General features: G+C 48.9%; 1 long non-coding RNA gene across 1 annotated transcript; it reads right to left on the bottom strand.

Moving 5' to 3' along the window:
* Positions 1-2760: 2760 nt before the first annotated feature.
* Positions 2761-12393, bottom strand: LOC111817732. Its single transcript, XR_002821864.1, has 3 exons — positions 12312-12393; positions 9716-9880; positions 2761-2807 (listed from the first exon to the last, which is right to left on the bottom strand). It is a non-coding gene; the product is annotated as an uncharacterized LOC111817732 (long non-coding RNA).
* Positions 12394-12633: the final 240 nt, after the last annotated feature.

The raw sequence follows: 12633 nt of genomic DNA, 5'->3' as shown, positions 1-12633 counted from the left end.
TTTTTTAATTTTGAGACAGGATCTCACTAAGTCACTAAGTTGCCCAGACTGGGCTTGGACTTTCAATCCTTCTGCCTCAGCCTCTAAGAGTGCTGGGGTTACAGGTGGGCACCACCATGCCTGGTTCATCCTTGTAAGTCTGGAGACTGAGGCACGCAGGCTGAAGACCTTGGGGTACATTCTGTGTGCTGCCTACTAGTCGAGGCTGTGGGTCCAGGACACAGCGTGGGCATCCTGTTCCCAAGCTTGAGTTCCAGTATGCAGAGCTCCTGGAGCCCCTTCCACAGGGCACAGCGGAGGGATGGAAGCTGGTTAATGTGATTTATAGGTGAAGCTCACAAGAGTTCCCTCCCGCACGGCCATCTCATTTGTTTGTCCACAGTTGGAGCACATTCCATCCGGCATGCTAAGGATCTTCTTTGTTTAAATAACAGTTTTGCTGTGGTTTAATTTGTGTACCATAGAATCCAGTAGGTTTCACTGCATTCACAAAGTGTGTAACTATCCCCACAACACAATTCCCCAACATTTTCATCAGCTCCAGCATCAACCTCACCTGTATTAGCAGTCATTCCCCACACCCAGGTCCCGGTACCTGCTAATCTGCATCCTGTTTCTGCAGACTGCCTTGTTCAGACATGTCAGATAAATACAGTCCTGTAGTACCGGCCCTTCTGCATCTCACTTATTTCTCTTAGCATAATGTTTGCAAGGTTTGTCCATACTGTAGGTATAGCCTGGCTTCATTTCCTTTTATGGCTGTGTCATAGGACAGATTACCATGTCTGGTTTATCTGTTCATTGCTCAGTGGATGGATAGCCAGCTTATTTGTACCAGTGGGTTATTTGGATGAACCGTGCACGGAATGGGGCTGCCTGAGTATTCACACATGAGTCCCCGGATGGAGGTTGGCATCTACCTAGGTTGCTGGGTCACACAGTAGCTGCAGTGTTACATGAGAAAATGCCCCACTGTTTCTCATTTTGCGTAGTAGTGCATGACGGTTCCACGTGCTCTTCCTGCAAACCGTGAGGTGCTCATTGCCGGCTGAAGAGCGTCCCTCCAGACTTCCCCTGGATCCCACAGAGCCTGCGAAGGGTGGGCGGGATCTGCAGCACTGTGGGGTGTTCGCCCAGCCTATGTAGGGAGAGCTCAGCCATGGCCTGTGATCTGTGTCTGATGGGAAAGGGGGCCGGGTGACTGGACCCTTACGGAGCCTCTGCCCCAGAGCCAAGGCCGCTCACGGTTGCACAAGTCTAAACTCACAGGTGCAGCCAGTACAGCTCCAGACAGGAATACACTTTGAGAACGTCCTCTCCCACCAAGCCTGGGGGCTCCGCAAGCCGTGCCTATCCCAGTGTACTGATTTTTATGCTTTGCTGTGTCCTACACAGTTCCCTACCTATCTGTTGCTTAACAAAAGCAGTCTCGTCCAGGACCAAGCAAGATGAAGTAGAAAGCATCTCTTCCCAGAATTGAAAGGAGCTGAAGTTACCGGAGTTGGCCAGCAGGGGCGCTGTCCACCGTCTGCCCGCTTAAATTCTGGCGCGTGGTCCAGGCCTCCGCCGGGAAAAGCCGGCTCTTCCTTTCTCCACCCCTGCCAAAGCTCTCCAGGGTGTGTGGCCCAAATGCCTGTGCAGAGCAGCTGCAGGGCACCCTGGGGCAGCATTCTGGCATGTGGCCATCCCCCCAAACCGCAGCAGCAATGAGCCAGGGAGTGGCAGACCAGACTGGTCGGAGGGTGGGACCACCCTCCCTCCCCCGGGGGCCTTTGCCAGGGCTACCCGGGACTGCTCTCAGGGCATGGTGCCAACCTAGCTATGGCAGTGCAGCAGGGTGGCTCACTGCTGACCTGAGCAGAGAAGGTGACAACACTTAGGTTCTGGTGCATAAGACCAGAGGAATGAAGTCCCGATTCCATGGCTTTGACAGAGTGTGTGTCACGGAGTCTGTGGAGGGTCCCTGCAGCAATAATCAGAATCGCTGTGGATTTATGGGACACATGCTGTGTGCCAGGTCGCAAGCCCCCTGCGTTTGTACATGGGTTTAAAGTGCGCCTCTGCAGGGACCGCCTCTCTCAGGGAGAACCCAGGCTCAGAGGCCAAGCGACCCGCCAGGGGCTCTCAGCTGCTAGGTAGAAAGGAGGGGAGGGTGTGAACGCAGGTCTGACTTTTAAGTCCCTGGGGACCAACACCTGGGGTCTGAGTCCCGTCCCCCCCCCCCGCCCCCAGCGAGAGCTGAGCCCCCACGGCTGCTGTGGGAAGAGGCACGTGCTTTGCAAGCTGGTTTATTCGGGAGCTGGTGTGGGGGCCTGGAAATCCCAGGGACTGGGAGGGCTTTCGCACCAAGCTGCTCATTGGTGTCACCGGCACCAGCAAAGAAAGAGCAAAGGGGTCTGCAGAGGAAGAAAGGGGGACAGAGGCAGAGGCAGGAGCCCGGCCCAGAGTCTCCCACCCAGGAGCTGCCTGCCCAGGGTTGGCAGCAGCAAGCGCAGCCTTCATCCTCTCGAGCAGGGCCGACAAAGGGCAGCTGAATCACAGGGATTCTCAAGAAATAAAAATTCCTAGCACACCCCTGGGGCTTCAGGGAAAAACTGACAGCATGTGGATTGAAAACAGACCAAGCTGCTGCGCGCTGGTGGAGGAGGCCTCGTTCTCCCGGGCTCGCAGCGACATCTAATGGCCTGGCGGGGTACTGCCGTCCCGGGGCAGGCAAAGCAGGAAACTAAGGGGTCCACACCCAGAGGCGGGCGGGGCCGGATGGGGGCAAGCTTTGATTTGCTTTTGATTTCTCAGAGGCGTGGAGGCTACAGAATAATGAATGCAAAGAAATGAATTAACACAACTTACAGGCCCACTTAGTAACTATAAACACCGGTCGTCACGGGCACACGCGTGGGGAGCAAGGTGAAATGTTTCATTGGTGATGGCTGGGCTCTGGTCCCCACGTGGCACAAGCACGTGTCATAGCTGATAGACACATTTGTGTGTGGTGGACGCGGGTGGCGGAGTTAGCACTGTGCTCTGAAAACCCCAGTGCTGCAGTCAAGCAATCAAATTTTAAAATGTACCACTTAAAAAAAATCACATGATATGTTTATGGTCTGTGGGGCTGCGTGACTAGCTATCTACTCAGGGTGGCAGGTGGCAGGCCAGCTCCGGAGGGCTCACTCGAGTCTGCAGCAGACATCCCCTTCTTCTCTGGCTATCACAGCCTGTGTTCCACAGGGCCCCAAGCTCCCCTTTGTGGAATATGTCAACCTTCCAGGATGTGTGTCATCCCCTAAGGGTGGCAACTGCGGCCCTTGGAGACTGAACTTCCCTGCTTTTCCCTGAGCAGCCAGTTGTCCGCATCCACGTGAGCACCACCCAGATGTTAAGTGGCTGTTCCTTCCTCCACCCCTATTCCTTTTATTTATGAAATATAACTGTATGTGTAGAATGGTGGTGTCTTAGATGACTTTTACACAGATGCTATGTCTAGGGAGAGACTATTCTTGTTGGATTAAGTATCCAGAAAATAGGATAACTATCCTTCTCTGCTAGTTCAGAGACCTCAGTTTCCACATTGATCTTGATCAGTAAGTCTGTTTAGGATGAACACTGCATTACTTCTAGTGCAATAACGTGCTGACATTTTTGTCCCCTTCCTTGCTGCCCCTCACTCCACTTAAGCTCTGGCTCATTCACTTGTCTGATGGCCTCCTTGGATACAGTGCACCCCGTGTTAGCACAGTGCCTGGGGCATAGGTGACACTCAGATCTTAGGGGTTTGACTGAGGGGCAGGCAGCCACAGAAGGAAAGTGAGAGAATTCACTCGCTTGGGAAGAGCTAGATATATGGTTTATATCTAGACGCCCCCCCCCAAGTCTCATGCAATCATAGGTGAGACTTTTTCAGAGGTGGCTGTATGGCACCATGCTAGGATCAAGGCCACTAGGCTTATGAGTGTGAGCGCTGCATGCCCCAAGTAGCCTGGATACGATATCAGGGTTAGAAGGAGCTGTGGTCATCCCTTGTTGCTTTGCGACCTTCTGCCCATCATGAACGAGTCCTCCTCTGTGATGCCTGTCTGCCACACCACTCTAGAGGCCTTGGAGCCAGCGGACGATGAACTGAAACCTCTACAGACTGTGAGCTAAATAACCCTTTCCTCCCTTAGCCTTGTAGTTAAGTATTTTGTCTCAACAATGAGAAAAGAAACTAAGACAGAAAGGGATTTGTCAGAATGGAGCAACCCTCACCAAGAGCCCCCACCTAACCACATCTTGTTAACAGTGTGGTGGGGAGTGGTGTGTGGCTGGACTCATTCAGTGTGGCATTTGTAGCGCTCCTGAAAAAGCCTATTAAATATCTGCAGGCTGGTGGTCCTGGGAGGGCTCCTGAGGCTAGGCGCCATTGGAGCCCCACAGGGGACTTTCCTTTTGAGGAAACTATGATTCTTGGTGAGCCAGTCTTCCCTGGAAGAAAACTACTATCCCCAAGCTAAATCCTCTCCAAATTATGGGGTTGAACTGTGTGCATGTACTCGGTTCCTTTTGTTGCAAAGAACAGAGATTTACACGTTTACCTGAGGGCACATGAGGAAATAAAAGATCTGGCTCCATTCCCTGGTCTCAGAAGCCAGAAGAGGCAGAAAAGCTGAGCACGTGAGGCCTTGCTTAGTGGATGTATGTATGGTGAGTACCCAGCCAGCATCATCTGAATGACCCCCAGAAGTGTGGGAAATGGGCCACTGTGCTAAGTTGGATAAGTACTGACCAACAGTTAGTGTGTTAAAGGCACGGGCCCCAGCTGGCACCATTTGAAGGTGGTGGAGTGAGGAGGAGCTGAGCCTGTGGAAGCTCTTCAGGTCACTGGGAGTGTGCCTTTCAAGCAGACTGTGAGACTCCAGCCTCCTTCTCATTTGCTCCCTGGCCATGTGGTACGCAGGTTGCTATGTCATGAGCTCCCCACCATTGCCCTTTGGGACCTCCACTAGCAGCCCAAAGCCTGATTCTGCCCGATCTTGGACTGGGCCCTCTAGAACCACAAGCCAAAAGAACCCTTTCATTTTTAGAAGTTAATTATCTTTGGTATTTCATAATAGTGACTGAAGGTAACTCAACAGTGTTAAGGGTACCACCTTGGTAGGGTGGAGTTAGGATTCAGTGACATGAATCAGACTCCAACATAGGCATGTGACCTAGTAGGCTGCCAATTGATGAGGCAGCATGAGAATTCAATATGGAAGAGGGAAAAGCAAGGGACGTCTGTGGCCTGGGACTGCATCTTGGTAATGGGGGTAGTAGGGGTGTGGTGAAGGGACACAGCAGGGACAGTGGTGCTCACAGGAGCATGACCACCGGCAGTGGGCTAAAGCCTGTGACCAGATGGAGGGGAGCTGGGTGTTGCTCGTGGCTGCAGAGCCCCAGTTTCTCTTTCGCTCTGCTGGAGATTCTGCGAGCCCTTAACACACTGAGCTGAAAAAAAAATCTTTTTATGCTTAAATAAGTGAGATAGGTTTTGTTGTTTGTAGATAAAATCCTAATTGATAAATTCATTATGAAAGTATAGTTAGGCCTCATGGCAGCTGGGATCAGAAAGTCACTCAGGATCTAGAGATGTGGCTGGTGAAGTGCTTGCTCACATGCACAAGGCCCAGCATTGGCATGAAAACCAAATCACACAATAACGTTCATTCGGCACTCCAGTTAGCTATAGAAGGTTAAAGCCAGCCCAAGGCGCTTTGCCTCAGAGAGGTTATACTCAACTGTACCCTGGGGGGGGGGGGGCTATTGCTGCTAGCTATCCAATATCCCTCCAGTGCGGAGTGACCAGAACTTCAGGACTCAGCACATTTGGTCCCAGTATTGGGGCCTTTGGAGGACGGAGTAATCTGTGAGACCAACAACCTGGAAGTGTCTGAAACAGCTATGAGAAGCCAGCAACTAGGCTTTGGAGAGCGCCACCAACATAGACCAGGCCCAGCAGAAGACCGACACTCAGAGGCTAAAATCAGCACCGTCAAGACAGTTCCCATGCAGACTTGGTTGGCGACACAGCACATTCTGGGATCCGATGTGGACAGGGCACAGAACCATAAGCACCAGATGTGTGTTGCTACCTTTATTCTCCCTTGTTTCTCTGGTTGGCTACCCCTTTCCTGTCTGGCTGGATGCCATCTTGTTTTGTTTTGTATTTTGTGGTTATTTTTGTTTCTTTTCTCCTCTCTTCTACTCATCTCTTTTCATTCTTTCTTCTTCATCCTCCTTCTCTTTCCTCCTCCTTTTTTCACTGTTTAGGCTTCTCCTCTTTCTCTTTTACTTTCTTCTCTTGCTCCTCTTACTCTCTCTCCTCAGCTACTTCATGAATTTAAACTTGTGTTCTGTTTCATTCTTTCCCTTCTGTGTCCTCCAGTTTCTGAAGACTCAGTCGACTATCCTTTGACCTCCAGCCTTGACTGTGCTGTTTGACCTCAGTCATCCCTTTAGCCTGTTCTCTACCCATCTTGAATCCTGCTCCCCACCTCCTGCACAAGGGTAAGCTCACTCCACTAAGGGGAAAATCACTGCATACGATTGCACAGTCTATGTGTGATTTTGTTATAAACTTTAGAGTCTGCTCCTGTGGTGAGAGGTAGCAGGTCGGCTGTTATCACAGTTTGTCAGTAGCTAAGCTGTGCTTGAAACTATTGTTATTACTAACTGTACTACTTTAGCCAGGATGCAACACATGCTGTAATCAGTTTTTCTCCCTTGTATGGTAACGTTGTTATTGTGTGCGGTTGTCATCGTTACCGCAGTCCAGCACCAAAGGATTGGGTGCTGAGCCAAAGAGTAACTTTACGTCCTTCACAAATTGGGAGGAGAGGTTCATCAGTTGGCATTAAAGAGCCACCTACATCTAAGGACAGCTTTGAAGAACAGACATGAATGTACACTTCTCAGGTGAATAAATACAAATAGAAAATAAATATATGAAAAAATGTTCAACGTCATTGGTCATTTGAGAGATGCAAGTTAAAGCAACACTGAGATTCCATCTCACCCCAGAAAGAACGGCTACCATCAAGAGGTTAACCGATAAAATATGCTGGCAGGCCTGTGGGGGAAAAGGAACCCTTCTTCAGTATTCGTGGGAGTGTAGACTGGTACAACCACTGTGGAAATCAGTGTGGAGACCTCTCAGTAAACTAGGATTAGAGGTCCCGTTTAAGCCAGCTATTTCCCTTCTAGGTATTTTTCCAGAAGAATTAAAAACATCACACCACAGCAATAGATGTGCACCTGTGTTTATAACAGTGGAATTGGTCTTAGCTAGATCTTGGAAACAATCCAAATGCCCATCAACCAAGAAATAGATAAAAAAAAGATGTGGTATTTTTATGCAGTCGAGTACTGCTCAGCTATAAAGGACAAACTTGAGTCTTTTATAGGTAAATGGATACAGCTTGAAGCCACACTCATCGGTGAAATAAATCAGACTCATGTATAAACATCATACTGTGTCCCTCGTGTAAGACGCTGAAAGAGTAAATAAGATCCAAAATGTACAGTACATATTGTGAAATGAGAAGAAGCTGTTCAAAAGAAAAGAGCAATTAGGATGGGAAAAAGAGAAAAGAAGGAAGGGAAAAGGAAAAAAATATATATGTACACAAGACAGTTAATGTAATTATGCTACTAATTTCTATTCATTAAAAAAAAGGCTTGTGCTTAAATTGATCAGTTTCTCATACCTATATCTTATAATTGGGCACTTTGTTTTTTTTTTTGCTACCTTTCTTTTTTATTATTATTTATTTATTTATTTGTGTGTGTGTGTGTGTAGCCAGCTCAGCCCACCAGGGGGCGGGGCTGGCTGGCATGTGGTGCTGGGGGACCAAACCGCAGTCCCTGTGCTTTGCTAAGCTTGTTTTAAGTAGTTGCTTTAGACCACTGAGCCATCTCACCAGCCCTTGGGCACTTACTTTGAAGATAACAATATACAATGTATTAGCCTTTTTTGTTTGTTTTGATTCTTCAGCTAACACAGAAGAGATGATTTATTGCATACACTTTACACTCAGTCAAAAGTGAGGAGAGAAGTAGTCCAGAATACTACAGGTCTGGGGCAAAAAGCCAGGGGACTGCTTAGTTTGAACCAGGTAGATCTCTCTTTGCAGTGGTCTTGGCGATCAGATGGCAATGAGGTACTAATCCATTGAGACATTCTAGACAGCATGCAGTCCAAAACTTGCACCAGCGTTGTCGGCCTCCAGCGTTCATTTCTGGTCTTTTGGCCTCCATGGCTGTATGGGCTATTTTACTTGGACCTCTGTCTCATCTTTCTTCTTTTATGCTTCAGCCTGCGCATTCACTTCGTCTTCCACTTGGCTTTCATGGTGCAGAGGTTTCAAAGAGGATGGCATTAAAGTTGAGAAAGCCAATGCAATGTATTAACCTTATCATACTCCTACTATCTTATTTTGAAATTTTGTACAACGTTTTAATTATTATTTTTTCTCTTTGCAATTAAAAAAAAAAATCTTTCCAGCAACAACCATGTTCTGTTGCTAGGCCCTGTGTTCTTATTGAGCTGACGTCATGGCCTGGATTTAGAAATAGTGTATGGTTCAAGCCAAGCCAATGAGATTGCTGCTTCTCCCCAGCTCTAGTGATTGGTTCAGTGATAGATACATGTCCCAAGGTGGACCAATGAGAGCTCTCCCTGGACATGTACTCTACCCCTAGGACACTGCTTTTTTCCTGTTGAGGCTGCTAAGCTGGGAGGAGGTGAGCATATACATAGCATGGTACCAAAGTTGGCCACCTTGTTGAGTGTGGGAAGAGCCTACCAACTGAAGAATAACACCAACTGGAGCTAGGCTGATGGTGTTGAGCAGCCGCATTGAGCCGTAGCTGAAGTCAGTGTAATCCTCAGATTTTTCTATTACGTAAAGCATCAGATTCCTTTGTAAGTTCATTTGAGTGGGGTTCCTGTTACTGAAACCAGCAGGGATCTGACTAATACAATGGCACATGTTCAATTGCCTAGTATTTGGCAAGCCTTTAAAGGGACCAAATGACATCCCTCCTTATAGTATGCACTCAGCGACTCCTTGAGCCTGTGTCTTTTATTTGAGAACAACTGTTTTGGCCCTGCTTGGAACATGGCCCAACCCCGTTGAGATTCACATTGGAGTTTGCCTGCCTTGAGCTGCAGCATGGGGCTAAGGCTCCTGGCTATGTGCAGGCACCTGGGGTAGATGAATGCTTTTCCTGCAGGAACACATCAACTCTCCTAGGAGTTTGGCTTGCTTTTTCTCCCTCCCGCACGTGCCCACTTTCTATCATGAGTAGAAGCAGTAAGAGGTCCTCACTAGGAGCCAACTAACATTGAATCTTGAACTTTCCAGCCCTGGAACCGTGAGCCAAACAAACCCCTTTCCTTTGTAGATCACCCGGCCTTAGTATTCTGTTAAAGCAGCAGAAAACAGACCAAGACAGGTTGTAACTACCTCTGTCTATACTAACAGGATGAAGTTTTCCCACATCCTGGGACACATGTGGTGGCACTGGCACATGTTGGTCCTTGTGTTCTGCCTCTTCCTGCAGGGTACATCTTGGGATCCTCTCCTTCTACCTGAAGCGCTTCTCTCAACATTCTGTCTGACAAACACTGTTGCAACAATACAAAGCCTCCATCACAACCCAAGGTACATTGCCACCTGGAGTACAATGTGCTGCCCACCTGTGAAGGCTATGCTGCCAGTCAGTGTGCAGAACCGTTTGGGTCTGGGCTCTGGCATCGAGTGACTCGGTGTCTGCTTTCTCCCTCACCTCTTCCAAGTGTATCTTCATGATTCTTCTCTGCTACCAGTTGGCTCATGTTCTCTTTATTTCTAAAGTCAGTTACCTAAGAGGCAAAGATAATTGATTGATCTAATTGCTAATTCTGACTCTCATCTCAGCAGCACTGGTTGAGCTGGAGCATGCCAGACACTCTAACCAGTCTCTAGCTAGGCCGATGGGCCAAGATACCGCTCCCCTGTCCACTTACATGGCCAGGAGTGGGGAAGGGTAGGTCACAGGAACTCTGCGGAATTCCCTCCTTGGGAATCATGATGGGGAGATATTGTTAGCCAGGAATTGAAGATATGACCCTTCCCATGACTGATGTGTTTGGTACATTCTCCCATCCTAGCAACGATATGATGAAATCCAGATGATGGTGGGGTGGGATGATAAGTGTGGAGGACTGACTTGACCTCCAATACTTCTCTCCCTTCTGCCTCTCACTTACTGGCTGCTGTCTAACTTAGATCATTACTTTGCGGATCACAAGGGAGAGGGATGGAGTAGCTCACACTCTTCCCTGACTCGGAGTATGCATCCCACATCCTCACAGTGGGACTTTACCGGGGCTGAACATTGGGCATAGAGCTGAGAGTTGAGCATCTTCATATCCTTTCCCCCAAGCTGGACCAGGGCACATTTGTCCCGTGAGTTCCCCTGGCACTGGGAGCAGGGCTGAGAATATCACCATGCTGTCATCTAGCTTATTTCTAGTTTATTCTTCAGGGTTGTGCTAATCTTTTAAGGCTCCTCCAGAATTCATGTTTTAAACCAAAGTGCTTTCAGAAAACGTTGGTTACTCTGCCCAGGACACTGTCTCAGACCAGACCCCACAGAAGCGTGGAAAGCTCTGCTATCAGCCAACTGTGTGATCTGGTGACCGGAAAGACACTTGAGCATCTCTTTTCAAGGTAAATCAAGAATTGAGGGTATGACAGCTCTGCTCACCATGCGGGCATAGGAGGGAATCTAGTGAGGAGGGCGGACTGTCCAAAACTCCCCTTTGCCTGGCTTGAATGTTCCTGGTTTGGTCATTAAGCTGATAGCTTCCCAGGGGCTATCTTCTACTGAGACTTACAATGGAATCACTAAAGTTCAAGTTCTTTTTGTATTTAAAGGCTCCTAGAATCTTAGAATTACAACTTCCCAAACTTTGGTAGTTAATTCCTTCAAGTTGTAGGGTCTTTCTGGGAGGTTGATTTCTTTAGTCCACCAGGTGCTGGTGACCTGTTGGACTTTCTCTGCTAAATAAGTGTCTCAAACCAAAAGTAGTCTTCAGTCTAGGAGGACACCAGCAAGTGACCTTTCTCCTCCTGGAAAAGACCTGGCTTGGTGGCTAAGTGAGTAGGCTCTGCTTGATCCACTTGGGTTCACATATTGATTCTACCATTAATAATTTGTGACTTTGAATTAGTTGCCTAACACCCTAGAACTTCTGTTTCCTTCTGTGTAAAATAGGGATGGCAACAAAGACAGTAAGTCAGCCACATGGTGGTGTGTACACATTAAACAGGATTGCAGCACTCAGGAAATGTGTGTAGTACTTCACAGCCTAGGTGGGGTTTCTCAGGGACACCTTCAGACCTTTGTCCCCAGAGACCTCCAGGGCCTCCCTGCTCTTCAGAGGCATTTCAGGTGAGGGTGACAGAAAATTCAGAGCCATGCAGCAGCAGGGAAGTCCCCTTCAGCTCTGTTCCCCTGCCTCTAGGTACCCCAAGCCAAACTAGTTCTAGATATGATAGCCAAGGCAGCAGCTGGCCTGGACAAGGGCCATTCAGCAGGTAGGAACATGGTGGGCACTGACAGGTGGAAGCCATCTGCCACTCTTCAGTACAGCGTTCTGTTGTAAGGCGACAGGGACACTCTCACTGGGCGCAGGCTTATGGCACAAGGGATGGGCCCCAGGGAAGAGCCCTGCCCCTACCCACACTGTCTTGGGTCCTCTCCTGGTTAGCAAGACAGGCTCCCAAGGCCAGGCTCCAGGAGAGCTAATCTGGCTCAGCCAGGCTTGCCTTAAGTCAGTGATCTGAAGGGCCAGGAAATCCCTGAGAAGAGTCCAGTACCTGGGAGGTGACAGCCCAGGCAGGTCCCGGCTCACACACTCCTCCTTGCTGTGGGTGCTGGTGCTCCTTTGCTTTTCTTTTTGAGAATAGTCCACAGAGCTCATCTAATTTAATACCCAAAAGAATCCTGCAGGTGGACTGAGTTTACGGAGGAAAAACTGTGTGGGAGGGTTAAGTCAGAGAACTTTGAGATCATTTACTTCACCCCTTTGTTATGCAGGTGAGAAAGGTGAGCCAGAGAACTGCTGGTCATCCCACTAATTAGAAACAGCCAGGGGGCCAGGGAGATGGCTCAGTAGAATAAGTGCTTCCCTGGCAAGCTTAAGGGCCTGAGTTCAATCCCCAGTTCCACAAAAAAAAAAAAAAAAAAAAAAAAAAAAAAAAAAAAAAAGAGAGAGAGAGAAGCAGCCTAAAACTGAGAGTTGGTACCTTTGTTTTGTTCTTCGGGTGCTGACTTGGGGAGACAAAGGCTCAGCAAGCCCTGTGTGTCCTTATCGGCTTAGGCTCCTTTGGCTCCGTATGCCTTGGACCTCACCCTGAGGGAGTAAACCTGGCCCACTTGACTGCTCCAGCTTCCAGCGACCTCAGGGTGCCTTGCAACCCTCAAGCTGGGGATCTCAGACCTCGGGCCCAGCGCCTCAAGCCCTGGGCATGAGTCAGCACAGGCCTAGCCTGCATTCTTTGGCTTGTTCATGGGTCCCAGAGTCTGCCAGATTGTTGGAATTTGGCTGGGTGCACCTGGAAGCCTGGT

This window comes from Octodon degus, unplaced genomic scaffold (assembly GCF_000260255.1).
Source record: "Octodon degus isolate 3935 unplaced genomic scaffold, OctDeg1.0 scaffold00068, whole genome shotgun sequence".
Lineage (NCBI taxonomy): Eukaryota > Metazoa > Chordata > Mammalia > Rodentia > Octodontidae > Octodon > Octodon degus.
This window is presented reverse-complemented; position numbering and strand designations above follow the sequence as displayed.